Here is a 14,933-nt window from a genome sequence, read left to right on the forward strand (position 1 = left end):
AGTGCCAGTTGAATGTCTGTGAACGGCTTTGGAAAAAATGATGGAAAGTGTCAAGTCTGGATGTTTTGATCACTGTATCTCTATTAGAGGTTGGGGAGCGAGAGAATTCATGGGGAGGCCTCAGCCAGGGCCAAGCCTGTGGGGCAGGCCTGGCTATAGGAGCCCACCATGGGTCTAGCCCGGGAAATGGTTGCACAAAATGCTTTCTCCAAAGTGCTGTACAAACAGATCACAGCAGCGAAGGCTCAACCCTCTGAGCTATCTTACCAACTATGGTATAGAATAAAGTATAAGAAAGATGAAGATCAATTTTCTGAGTGTCACTTTTCCAGTATTTTCAATTTCAATGTCAAAGGAATGTAAGCAGGATCAGTGACGTTTCTGATGCAAGACAGCTATGATGACTGCCTCGCTGCCAAGATCAACCCAACAAACCTGATCTCTCCGCCTTCAGACTTAGTGGCAGCCCTTACAAAGTGTGAGGTTACTGTTTCACTTCGAATAACTCCAAAACTGAACAGATTCTGAAGGGGATTTGTATTCCTCAAGCCTGCTTGTGCTCATTAAATTGCGTTATTCAAGTTATTTTCTAAATTTCAAAATCCATTTTAGGAATTTTTTACATGGACAACATTTCCATCAGGAGAAATATTTAGAAATGTTTGCTTACTTGTAAGTGCTATAGAACTAGAAAATCAAAAGGCACATGCCAAATACCAATTGCCCTTCCTCGAAGCTGCAATAATGCCTGTGAGGAATTTGACCATCCGCACGGGAAGAGTGCGCTCGCCTGGGCTTTTTTTGTTTGTTTAAAAGAATGAATGATGGGGCCATTACCGCGCACGTTTTCCACGCTCACCGCATAGCAGAAAAATAGTCATGTAATCTGGGGGGACACAGTTTACCAACACTGCCCTCCCCTGTCATGTGTAGCTGGCACCTGACAGCCGTGAGTACATCAAAAACCTATGACCGTGGGCAGCCTGATTAGAATTTCAAGGCCCCATGGATTTGCATCTCTGTTGTCAAACCTTGCTGGTGGCGACGAATACTGAGGAATGTTAATTAGCAGGTCTCAGGGAAGGTCTGGGTGCAGGAAGTGACAATGGAGACCAGACGCCAACACCTCTTTGTAATGCAATGTGTCAACTTGGTACTAAACCCCTCCTTGGTATGAAAGGGCAGTGAATGTCCTGTCTGGAACCACTCCTTTCAGAGCAGGGAAGTATGTGAATTGTAGGAGATGAAAGTCTGCTTGCAAAGCCCTACTTCAAAGGAGGCCCATGTTGTGATCAAGTGCCACATAGGGCTCAGGTAATTAGGGATACATTGATGTGCAGCATACAGGAAGATGGGTGGTATATGTTGTCATCCTTCCCCTGTCTGTTGCCAAGCGCCCTGGTTCTGACCTGAAGCATCGCTGAAGATTATTGGTGGAGACCCAGGATTGGGTCACTTAGGTTAGGCTTGGCCTACACCAATCCCTGGGCCCGTTTGGCTTTAAAAGAGGGCTGAGACCCTCACTGATCAGATCATCTGAAGACCTTGCAAGGAGTAAGAAGAAGGACTTATTTGGACCTGAGCTGAAGTTACTGTCTACCTTACATCTTCCGCCAGTGAAGGAAGGCCAGGAGATCTAAGAGGGAAGCAAGATCCCTCCCCTAAACATCTCCAGGGAACAGTGGGAGATAGCAGACTCAGAGGCTCCATAACCGGTACCCAGCCAGCACACAGCATGCCCTGATAGGTTCTGACAGTAAGCTTCCTAGCTGGGAAGTGCCAGAGAGTCTCTGAACAAAGGACAAGGCCGCTGCCTGCAAACACTCTCCTCAGCTTTGGGCCGTCTGCCTTGAGAGGACACAAGCCCTGCGAAGAAGCTAGGGGGAGTGCCACACATGCATCACCCAAGGTCCATCTTTTTAAGGCAATTTAGAGACAGTTGAGTCCTCGAACCGCATCCAGCTGCACCACTGACTATTGTTATGCCACAGTCGCCAGAGCCGTCCGGGATACCTGGACCAGCATTCCAGATCTACCAACCAGCACATAAACAACAATTCTTGGCTGTGAGCAGCCGTGTGGGACAGCCTTCAGATGTTCGTCTAGCCTCGATTGCCGAACTACCGGCTGCCGGGTTCCCGCAGCTGTCTCCTGCCACTAACTCTGTCTCACGGGCTGCAAAGCGCCCTGGAACCACCTCGACACTGTTGAGCACTAAGAACTTCTTCAGCATCAGGTACATTGTGGTTCTGCCCCCCTTGTCCTTCTCTGAAGGCCCCTAGAGACAGTTACGACCCTTTGCCCCTTTGGTGTTGAAACCAAATAACCTTGAACAGTAAGACTGATTGCTTTACCAACTACCCTCCTGTCAGTATACAGAGTGCATCCCTTTTCTTTGTGAAACTGTCTGTCCTCTGTGTTTCTTTACAGTGTGGGTTGTAATTGTAGTGTGCTAGAACTGTCTGTTGTAGTAATAATAAAGTAGATATTTTTATACAACCTTGACTGGACAGTCCCTTTTATCATTAGGTAATAATTGTATTTTCGCTGTGTTGCAACTAACCAACGGTCCACGACCTTGCAGAGATAAGCCTGCCATTCCCTCCACATTACAAAAACTGGACATTGAGGTCTTATAATTTACTTGTACTCCAATCTGTTTGGATCCCTTCTGGTGTATTAGAGGTGTGGGGCTGATTGATGGTTTATAAACCGATATTCATCCCTGGACCACTGGTGCCCCGGGAAGTTGATTTGTCACAATGCCCATAGCAAATTCCAAATACATTTTACAGCCTTCACTAACACAACGGTTCCCCAGAAAACATCACAAATGTATCTGACCGTAACATCACAATAGTCCCGGTTGTCATTATTTTTGTTTTTTGCAGAAAGGGGAGTGGTGTGCAGTGACCCTGCTCTATATCGCGCCTTGAATAGACACTCATGATGCTGTCAGTCAGGCGGCCAGAACAAAGGCAGACGCAAGCGCTTCTTTTAAAGAAAATAAAAATGGAAAGAGTGGGCGAGCACCCATTGGGGCTTGTGGCTGGCCCCTGCTTTGGGCAGCCACTGGCCCGAGGGGGTAGGGAGGTCAGGCCAGAGCCCCACTGGGCTCACTCAGCTCTAATCTCTATGAGTGGAAAAAGTTAAAGTCTGTTAGTTGGAACAAAAGCTCAGGAACCCGCAATGCCTGTTCAAGCCTGATGCCAATGTATTGAAAATGTGCATGCATTTGAATTCATAGGCCTTTCTGGCTTTGTCAGTCCTGAAATTCCCCGGCAGTACAGCAATCTTGAGATCATCAAGGGAATGGTTAGCTTCTAGAAAACTCTCCCCCACTGGACTCTCGTTAGTACATCGCGCCACACTTTGACAATGGAGGTTCAAGCGTTTATGTAGAGCTTGACTAGTTTCCCCAACATAGTAGCCACGTCCGGGACATTTCATGCACATTAGCAAGTAAACAATATTGCTGGATGCACATGTAAACCGTCCCATAGTTTTGTAGTCCTGCCCCATGTGGGGTATCTTGATTGTGTCTGAAATGTTGATAAGTGGGCAGGTTAGGCATCTTTCGTTTCTGCAAGGTACAGTTCCGTAATCTGGGCTATTTGTGTGTAGTTTGCTTCTGACCATTCCCTTCAGATCGGCTCGTTGTCTGAAAGCAAGAAGGCCATGTCTAGTGGTCTGGTAGTGTTTTAAAATGGACAGTGGGCATGACTGATGGATGTGCCCAATGGCCATGGCCAAAGGCCATGGCTAGTAGTCTGGTAGTGCTCTAAAATATACACTGGGTTCAGCCATAGGCCAGGGCCAGTGGTGCAGATAAAATGTACGCAATAACAAAACCATCGAAATTCAATGATTAAACTTTAGTTCATGATCAGTTAAGGTAAGAAACTTATAGGAACAAAACTCATGAAATACAACGCATTGGGGAACTCTAGACTGTCTTAACTCAGCGCGTTCCCATTGCAGAGCCCAAGAGCACATATTTATTAGAAGAGGAGGGATTCACAATGACATAGAAAATGGCATTATGGGGGATATAGTATTATAGGGGAGATCAATGCGAATGTGCAAGTGTTTTAAAATATAGAATGGGTATTCGGCCATACCGGGGCCAGGGCAGAAGGCAACGGCTAGTGGGCTGGTACTGTTCTACAATTGACAGTGGGCACGGTAGTGATTTAAAAAATACAGTGGGCAAGGCCAGAGGCTGTGGCTAACTGGCCATTGTCGTAGGCCATGGCTAGTGTTCTGGTAGTGTTCTAAAATGGATAGAGGGCACGGCCAAAGGCTATGGCTAGTGGTCTCGTATTGATTTTAAATATACAATGGCCAAGACTAGTGGTCTGGTAGTGTTCTAAAATGGACAGTGGGCACGGCTGAAGGCCATGGCTAGTGGTCTGGGAGTGATTTAAAATATGCAGTGGCACAGTAAAAATCGATGGAATATCAAAACCCTTGTAATCCAATGAAACAAAAACTTTAGTTAATGATCAGTTAAGGTCAGTAACATATTGCAACAAAACCCTGCCAATTCAGCTAAAGCCACCTTAACTTCATGGCCTCTGTTGCGCAGTCTATGACCACAATGATGACATCACAGGTTACATGTGATTTAAAGGAATCAAAAATGAGTGAATGAAAAATACCGGTGAAAAAAATATCAATTTTTTTATTTTTTATTAGGGGGACCCACAGCCCTGAACCACCAGTTTAAACCACGCATTTAACCCCACCCCAAACCACCCCCACACTTTATAACCCCTTACCCCCACCCCCATGTTGGCCATATTGAATAGTTTTTTCAGTGTTATTTCATTCTGGCTTTTTTCCCCTGATATAATCACTGCACACCGACATTTCAAGATACGCGCCCGGTGGCCTCCAGGCCTGGCTTGCGCTATACAAATACAATAAAATAAATACAAATACAGATCACAGAGGACTTCACTGATGACAGACATCACTGATGCCATCACTGACAACATCATACATGACAACAATGATTATTTAACTGGTGGGCACACATAACAAAACTCTAGGTATTTGCACATATTTAGACAACCCTTGCATTTTTACATATGTGATTTTAGCACTTTAGAATAGTTCATAACAATGAGTACATTGTGATAAATAGTCAACAGCGACACATACATCATATCTCTACTTGTGAAGCTTTCATTTGGAGTAGTTTGGTAAAAGATGATATCTGAATTATAAGTGTGAAGGAGTGAGAGATTGAGGTCACCCATTGCCCCCAGGAGTCGTATCCCACCACCCAGGGCCAGATTAAAGCGAGTAGGAGAGTTAAATGGCAATAGAGGACAAGGTGAGTCTTGCAGCAGGGGCAGAAGGAGGGGGTAAGTGGCGTCATTGCGAGAAGCATAGTGTCCAGCATAGAGAGGGCACCAGCTGTGTCCATGTGCAGGAGTCCTACTCTGGCCGCTGGTGAGTGGAGAACTGATGTCACCAGTGATGTCATCAGTGAGGCTATCTGTGATGTCATCATTGTGGTCATAGACTGCGCTACAGGGGGCGCAAAGTTATGGTTGCTTTAGCAGAATTTCCTGGGTTTTGTTGCAATACGTTTTTACCTTAAATGATCATTAACAAAGGTTTTTTCACTGAATGTATGTAGAAAATGAAAAGATGTTAGGCAACATTGGTGACTACATTATTTGGTAACAGCTCAGAGAGGCAATAAGTAAAGATAAAAATGAGACTCAACACCAAAGGATATCGGGCTGGACGGGGTCCAGGTACACAGATAGCTGCCAGGTTTTCAATGAGTGTATGTGGGACACTTACATGTCTGAAATAGACTTATGTGTGACATTTCTGTAATTTATGTGTGACATTTTGAGTGACACTTGCAGGGGCCTGGACCGTAGCAGTCTGAACAGAATGCAGCAGAGAGCTGCTGGTGTTCTGGGTGTGTGGCAGTGGACATGAGAAGCAGGAACCCAGGATGCAGATAAGGACTGTGAAAGGACATCCTGGAGAAGGCAAAGTTACTGATGAACAGAATGCGGCAGAGAGCTGCTGGTGTGCTGGGTGTGTGGCAGTAGACATGAGAAGCGGAACTCCAGGATGCAGACAAGGACTGTGAAAGGACATCCTGGAGAAGGCAAAGTTACTGATGAACAGAATGCAGAGAGCTGCTGGTGTGCTGGGTGTGTGGCAGTGGATATGAAAAGCGGCAACCGCACGATGAAGATAAGGACTGTGAAAGGACATCCTGGAGATGGAAAAGTTGCTGATGAACAGAATGCGGCAGAGAGCTGCTGGTGTTCTGGGTGTGTGGCAGTAGACATGAGAAGCGGGAACTCCAGGATGCAGATAAGGACTTTGAAAGGACATCCTGGAGAAGGCAAAGTTACTGATGAACAGAATGCGGCAGAGAGCTGCTGGTGTGCTGGGTGTGTGGCAGTAGACATGAGAAGCGGGAACTCCAGGATGCAGACAAGGACTGTGAAAGGACATCCTGGAGAAGGCAAAGTTACTGATGAACAGAATGCAGAGAGCTGCTGGTGTGCTTGGTGTGTGGCAGTAGACATGAGAAGCGGGAACTCCAGGATGCAGACAAGAACTGTGAAAGGACATCCTGGAGAAGGCAAAGTTACTGATGAACAGAATGCGGCAGAGAGCTGCTGGTGTGCTGGGAGTGTGGCAGTAGACATGAGAAGCGGGAACTCCAGGATGCAGACAAGGACTGTGAAAGGACATCCTGGAGAAGGAAAAGTTACTGATGAACAGAATGCGGCAGAGAGCTGCTGGTGTGCCGGGTGTGTGGAAGTAGACATGAGAAGCGGGAACTCCAGGATGCAGATAAGGACTGTGAAAGGACATCCTGGAGAAGGCAAAGTTACTGATGAACAGAATGCGGCAGAGAGCTGCTGGTGTGCTGGGTGTGTGGCAGTAGACATGAGAAGCGGGAACTCCAGGATTCAGATAAGGACTGTGAAAGGACATCCTGGAGAAGGCAAAGTTATTGATGAACAGAATGCGGCAGAGAGCTGCTGGTGTGCTGGGTGTGTGGCAGTGGACATGAGAAGCGGGAACCCAGGATGCAGATAAGGACTGTGAAAGGACATCCTGGAGAAGGCAAAGTTACTGATGAACAGAATGCGGCAGAGAGCTGCTGGTGTGCTGGGTGTGTGGCAGTAGACATGAGAAGCGGGAACTCCAGGATGCAGACAAGGACTGTGAAAGGACATCCTGGAGAAGGCAAAGTTACTGATGAACAGAAGGCAGAGAGCTGCTGGTGTGCTTGGTGTGTGGCAGTAGACATGAGAAGCGGGAACCCCAGGATGCAGATAAGGACTGTGAAAGGACATCCTGGAGAAGGAAAAGTTACTGATGAACAGAATGCGGCAGAGAGCTGCTGGTGTGCTGGGTGTGTGGAAGTAGACAAGAGAAGCGGGAACTCCAGGATGCAGATAAGGACTGTGAAAGGACATCCTGGAGAAGGCAAAGTTGCTGATGAACAGAATGCGGCAGAGAGCTGCTGGTGTGCTGGGTGTGTGGCAGTAGACATGAGAAGCGGGAACTCCAGGATTCAGATAAGGACTGTGAAAGGACATCCTGGAGAAGGCAAAGTTATTGATGAACAGAATGCGGCAGAGAGCTGCTGGTGTTCTGGGTGTGTGGCAGTAGACATGAGAAGCGGGAACTCCGGGATGCAGACAAGGACTGTGAAAGGACATCCTGGAGAAGGAAAAGTTACCGATGAACAGAATGCGCCAGAGAGCTGCTGGTGTGCTGGGTGTGTGGCAGTAGACATGAGAAGCGGGAACCCCAGGATGCAGATAAGGACTGCGAAACGACATCCTGGAGAAGGAAAAGTTACTGATGAACAGAATGCGGCAGAGAGCTGCTGGTGTGCTGGGTGTGTGGAAGTAGACATGAGAAGCGGGAACTCCAGGATGCAGATAAGGACATTGAAAGGACATCCTGGAGAAGGCAAAGTTACTGATGAACAGAATGCGGCAGAGAGCTGCTGGTGTGCTGGGTGTGTGGCAGTAGACATGAGAAGCGGGAACTCCAGGATTCAGATAAGGACTGTGAAAGGACATCCTGGAGAAGGCAAAGTTATTGATGAACAGAATGCGGCAGAGAGCTGCTGGTGTTCTGGGTGTGTGGCAGTAGACATGAGAAGCGGGAACTCCAGGATTCAGATAAGGACTGTGAAAGGACATCCTGGAGAAGGCAAAGTTACTGATGAACAGAATGCGGCAGAGAGCTGCTGGTGTGCTGGGTGTGTGGAAGTAGACATGAGAAGCGGGAACTCCAGGATGCAGATAAGGACTGTGAAAGGACATCCTGGAGAAGGCAAAGTTACCGATGAACAGAATGTGGCAGAGAGCTGCTGGTGTGCTGCGTGTGTGGCAGTAGACATGAGAAGCGGGAACTCCAGGATTCAGATAAGGACTGTGAAAGGACATCCTGGAGAAGGCAAAGTTACCGATGAACAGAATGTGGCAGAGAGCTGCTGGTGTGCTGCGTGTGTGGCAGTAGACATGAGAAGCGGGAACTCCAGGATTCAGATAAGGACTGTGAAAGGACATCCTGGAGAAGGCAAAGTTATTGATGAACAGAATGCGGCAGAGAGCTGCTGGTGTGCTGGGTGTGTGGCAGTGGACATGAGAAGCGGGAACCCCAGGATGCAGATAAGGACTGTGAAAGGACATCCTGGAGAAGGCAAAGTTACCGATGAACAGCAGGCAGCTTGAGCATGAGCAGCTCTGGGCTAGGGTGAGGAGCACCTTCCTCTTGCCTTGTGCCCCTCGATCGGCTCACGATCAGCCAAGTCTGCTCCATAGTGGCAGAAAGAGGCCATTCTCTGGACCTCATCAAACGAGAGACACATGCCGAGAAGCCACCCAGTCACGGACGAACCTCTGTCAGGTGCCTGAGCCTGACTCTGATGAATCATCCTGTGACCAACCATTGGGCTCCGGGGACTGCTGAAAATGGCTCCTGGGAGAACTTTGGCACCTCATTTAACAGAAACGCCCTCCCTTGGGAATGATCCTAGGCAGGTAATTGTCAAAACTATGAAGCCTGATCGGTGGAGAGTAACTGGCAACTATGTAAAGGGGTTGCAGAGCTGCCAGGTGTTCAGGTTGTGTGCGTTTGACAATTACATTCGATTTCAAATCTTCAGGTTACAAAAACAAATTAATACGTGATCAACATCTGCCAAATGCAATAACATGTAATAAGCAACAAGTGTGGTCCTCAAGAACTTCCAATAAACAAGCATAAACCATTCGACTAAAATCTGATTTACTAGCAGATTCTGCATAATTATAGTCCAAAACCCTCATGTAGCTGTAGCGAGTCCTTCTTGCGCCAGGCTCCATGAATGTGCTTGGCCGCCCGCAAGAGGATATCCTGCTTCTCGGGTGATGTGCAAAATGAGAGAGCTGACAGAGTAGAACGGCTACAACAAGTATTAAAAAGGGGTTTCCAATATGTTATCCTCAAGGATACCAGACCATCACATAACATAAAGTACAGCAGTGAGTCCTGCTCAGCAGCACAAATCAGGCAACTACTGCCTGATGAGTTATTCCAAGAGTTTGTGAATTTTCAGCCCCCCCAATCGAAATTCTACATAAAGTGCACGTGCGAACATGAGAGGGATAGCATCAAGATAGATTTCAAAACACAAAATAGGTTTACAAACCAAATACTGGGGGCCGAGGGCCAGGTTTGAGTAGGCATGTACCATGCATGGTAATTGCTGCCTTTACACAAGGTTTATACTTAATCAGGATTTGAGAGGGATTATACCACAAGCTTGCTAGGCCCAACATACCAAGCCATTTCCTAACATGGCACAACCAAGGGGTGGACCTACCCCCATACGGCTACATAACGTAGGTGAGGGCCGCCCGATATTTACTCAAACCAGGGGCCCCCCAGATCCTAAACCAGTAAAACACACATTTCAAAGCTACCACAAGATCTATTGGCCACAAATCACACTCCATTCAGATGGGGAAAGCCGGGGCGCTTTGGGGGAGCAGCAAAAGCCCTTTCAAGAATGTGTTTTCAGATACCACTAGACACCCGGGAATTAGTATAACCCCATATTTCTGCTTCATATAGGCTGCTGATTTTACTTGAGATTTATAAACCTCTAGGGCAGGTGTCACAGTGCCCCCCCCATGCTGTAGGTGAAATCTTTTCACCCCCCCACCCCCGCTATTTTTCTCCAGGATTAAATTTCTTTCGTCACTTGGGCTGTCCATGAGCAGATGCGTTTATTTCCGATCCCATTTCTTTGTACTTTTTGGAAAAGATCCCCAGCGAGGCCCTAAGCCCTACTGGGGTAGTAGATAGTAAAACAGCGTCATCTGCAAAGAAAAGGGCAGTAATCTTTTCAAAGACCATACGCAGAGCATTTAAAGAGAGGGTCCCAGGAATGGCCATTATGACCCCTATGTGACTGCCGACCCGCAGAATGAAGAATCAAAGATGTAACTCGCTCTTTGGCCAGTCACCGACTGCACCAATGCATCACAGCTATGACAAGAAATATTCTCTCAGACAGCCATTTAAACCTCATCCAGTTGATGGTTTTGAGGAGACAGAGGTCTCATCAATGGACCAGATCGACTAAAAATAAAGCCAGGTATCAAGGATGGCATTGGGGACATCACGACATAGCCGTGTAAGCCACAAAGCTAATATGCATCAATTGAAGAAGCTACACAAACATGCACTAGTTTATTGCTTGTAGACATGGAAAAACATGATTATAACTCCTGTAGGTGGAGGATGAATACATTTATATCATTCTAAGAACCTTTCCTTTCTGTCACCTGAGCGAAACCTCAAGATGCAGAATATTCGTCGACCAAGCTTGCTTATTGCAACTAACCATAAGAAACCATGACGACACATAGGGAACGTATAGGGTGACTGAAGTGAATCAGGTTGGAAAGCCAGGCCTCAGATACATGGAAGGGGAGACATGTTCCCTGCAGCACGAGGTGCACAGCTGGTGTTTACAGCCAAGGACAGGGGCAGGTGGAAGTTTCCTGGTTTCACGAGGCAGCAAGTCCCCTGCAAGAAATCAGAATAAAATCCTCATAATTGCAGAATGAAGAGCTTCATTTTGCTGTCCTCTCACACGTGACCCGGCAGAACAGGACAATGCTAATTTACTCGTGGTGTAAAGAGAAGCTGTTCCCAGCGAGACGGAGTGGAATGATTCAAATGTCGCCCACCAAAACTTCAACCTCCAGGCAGTCTCTCAGGTTTACGTGATCAGATAATATGGAACACAGGTGGTAACAATATGGAACTCACAGCCCTCCATGTTCGTTTCCATCACCTTGAAAAGGTACACTCAGCTCTGTCACTAGGCAGGGGCACAGGCCTGGGAGGACCGGCTCATGCCAATCCAGAAGCACCATTTGGAAGATTGTATAACATTTTGTACTGTCCAATGGTCTTCTTGTGACCCTAAAACAGTGTAGTTGGTAACAGTTAGGGGTAGTCTCAGGTGGAACCACCTGGTATGGGGAACCAATGTTTTTATGTATATGTAGTTAGCCCAAACTGACCAATGGGGACACCCCGAAGGTTTTTGGGGTGGACCCGATTTTGTGACTTCATACATGCATACAACTGTGTGACATGGGCTCAGAAGCTGAGAATGCTGGAGAACTATTTGTCCTGTGTGATCCCTGTCTGTTTTGGATAACAAAGACAGTATATTTTGCCCCATGGCTGAGTCTTCCGTTCTTGCGGTGGGGAGTCTTTGATGGGCCCAAGTTTCTCTGCTAAGTATCTGGATGGATGCTGTAAGGTCCCATACACAGGTCCCCTACAGTTCTAAACAATGTTTATTTATTTATTTATTTATTGTTTATGTGTGGGGCGCCTACACAACAAATGGCGTTTCAAGGCACCACAAGACAAAAAAAGGACGTGGGGGCGCAACAGAGAAGATAACAATAACGGTCTTCTGTTAGGCTTTGTTAAATTCAGATCATGCAAGTGCAGTAACAGGAGTGCAAGGGTGAGCGGTGGGGAGTACCAGTCTGCGCAACATGTGAAGTGCTAGGGTGGGAAGGGAAGTGCAGGGCAAAGAGGCAAAGAGGAGAGAGTGCAAGTGAAAGGGAAGAGAGGAGGAAGGGGAAGAGGGCCATAGGGGCTAGGCTGGTGCTAAGGGGAGGCCAGGTGGGCAAGTGCAAGGGACTGCATCGGATGTAGGGGGTGAGAGTCCACATGCTAAGGGGGCGAGGAAGGGGGTGGACTGATAGGGGGCCTGGTGCACTGTAGAACTCAGAGGGAACCAGGTAGGTGGAGAGGGAAAGGAGAGGAGACAAGGATGGTCCAAGGAGATCCGGCTCAAGCCTGAGAGTGGCAGGGAGACCATTCCAGAGGGAGGCACCTGCAGATGAGAGAGATATACCCACACTCTCTGATTAGAAAAGCATCTGATCTGCAGAGAGTTGGAGCCAGAAGACCGAAGGGCACTCGCAGGGAGGTATTTAGGGAGAGAGAGTTTGATGTAGCAGGGTCCCATGCCCCAGAAAGCCTTGTGGATGATGCAGAGGGTCTTGAACTTGCTCCTAGCAGTAACCGGGAGCCGCACCTGGGGGCACCAGGGGCCACATCGGCCTAGTCCTTCGCTGGTGGGGCACACACTGTCGGAGGGCGCCAGTGTTCCGATGACAGGCCAGCTCAACTCTCAGGGCCGCTCGGAGGTGGTGGCCGCCTGTTTGGTGCACAGGCATGGGCCTGATGTTGCTCCTGGCTGGAGTCTGCTCTCGCCGCTGAGGGGACCCTGATGTTGCCCCGCTAGCTGGTCCTTCGCTAAGGAAGCACGAGTGCTTGTTGGGGAGCCGCTCCTGGTTGCTGGGCGAGCAATGCAGCCCTCTCCGAGTGTGGAGTCCTCTTTGTGCCGATCTCTTCTGATGGGCTGGCAGGGCCTCCCCTTGCAATAATGTGCCACTCCCTTGCTGTTGTAGAGAGATAGGGAACTCTGGCTTCCAGTGGCGACCTTCATTGTCCTGGTGCTGGAACACCCCAGCCTCCCCGGATGGATGCCGGTGGGCTGGCGAGGATGGCCAGTGTCGCTGCCTCCTCCTTTCGGGCAGGCCAGCTTCACTGTCCACTTTCTTGTAAATGCTAGTCTTTTCTTGGCAGGTCCGGTGATAAGGCCACTCCCCCTCCTTTTGGGGCTGCAGCCGGCGGCGCAACCTTGAGCACTGTCCTCTTCACCATGCTCCGACATGGAGCCTGTACTACGGAGCATGTACGTGGGGATATGTTCTTCCTTTCCCCCTGCCCAGCCCCGGATCGATGTTTGGGGCTTCTGGCAGGCTGCATGGCGAACGCCTCGCTGAACTGCGGCCACACTCCCTTTTCTCGCAGCCAAGACCACCGCCGCTGCTCTTTATTGCACCCACCGCCGCCACCCTCCAGGGCCACCCAGCAGTGTAACGGACCCCAGAGTTACAGAGTGAACTGACCTCCAGGTCCTTACTGCCATGCACTGCTCCTTGATTTCACCCCCAGGAGCGAATGTACACTTTTTCCCCTTTTCCCGGGGCCGGCTCATATCACAATGGGGCCCCGCCCCTTTCCTTCATACTCATGTGGGTGCAGCCTGTTACACCCGTTGCAGGCCAAGGAAAACACCTGTTGTCCCCTATTCACTCCGCTGCGAGCAGAAGCCCTGGAAAGTATCACTGCCCGCGGCTCGATGGTATAGGCCACGTCCCATTTCCGGGTCGCGTACAGCCCAGATTAAAACTTTTATTATTCTGCTTCCTCACCGCCGCAGGCCTGGGTAAATGTGGGCCCGCCACCTCGGCGAACCCCCACCGGGGACCTCCGATGGCCGTGCATGGAGGACTAGTTGCAGCCATGTGTGCCATCACTGCTGCGGACTCGGGCCTCTCCCGACTCCGTCCACTTCCTTTGTCTGGTGGCCGCACCTCTGCGCGGCTGATGCCGCAACTGCTGCAGTTCTGCCATGTGGCCACCCTCCGCCTCAGGCGCAACATGGCCCTGGGCCACCCGGAGCGGCCGGCGCCACTTCAACCCATGTGGCTTTTTTCGCCTCCACCTCAGAGGCTCCTCGTCGCCATTGTTAGGGGGCTACCCCCGGATCACCGGAGCAGGCCTCCCCTGATGCCGGGTCACCTGACCAGGATACCAGTGCTGCGTTCACGCAGCAAACACTTAGCAGGGATCACCCTGCTTTCTCCGGATCACCGGATCTCACCACGTGGGCTAGGGGCACCCAGCTCACAGCAGCCCCAGCTCTGGGGGCACCCAGGTCGGGGTTGCACATTCAGCCAGGATCACATGGCTTGGTCATTCAAGGGGGATGTTGTTGCCCAGCAGGGGCACCGTCCTCGTGCAAAGCCCCTTCCTCGTGCCTTCAGCACGTGGTGTTGCACCAGCATGGTGCGGAAAAGAAACGACACCGGAGTCAGTTCTGGATCGACTGACGAGCTGGAAACGGCTCGTCCTTTTTATTTACTTGGTTACCCCATGTGACCATGACACCAACCCTGGGACGTGCCATGTCCCCCAGAAGGGCTGACATGTAACAGGGACCAGGATGCTCAATGACCAGTAGCCCCATGCACTGCCTATGGGCCTACCGCACTCTAGGGACTGTATCTGCAACCCTACAGTCCCCTGCCTCCTTGCACTTACCCATAGCTTTCAACCATTTGGGTCGCAAAGGTGGGTGAAAACACCCGATTTTATTTTTGGCGGGTGAGAGGCCCATTGAAACGAATGGGCATGCAGGAGGCTTGGCGGGTGAGTTAGCTGTTTACAATGGGGGTGACACCCGCCAAAAGCGTGTGAATTGAGAGCTATGACTTACCTGGAGCCGGCCACCCTGGCAGTGCTTACTTGAGCTTTGCTTATTGCACTCT

The sequence above is a fragment of the Ambystoma mexicanum genome, chromosome 13, assembly GCF_040938575.1.
Source record: "Ambystoma mexicanum isolate Mex_15411 chromosome 13, UKY_AmexF1_1, whole genome shotgun sequence".
NCBI classification, from domain to species: domain Eukaryota; kingdom Metazoa; phylum Chordata; class Amphibia; order Caudata; family Ambystomatidae; genus Ambystoma; species Ambystoma mexicanum.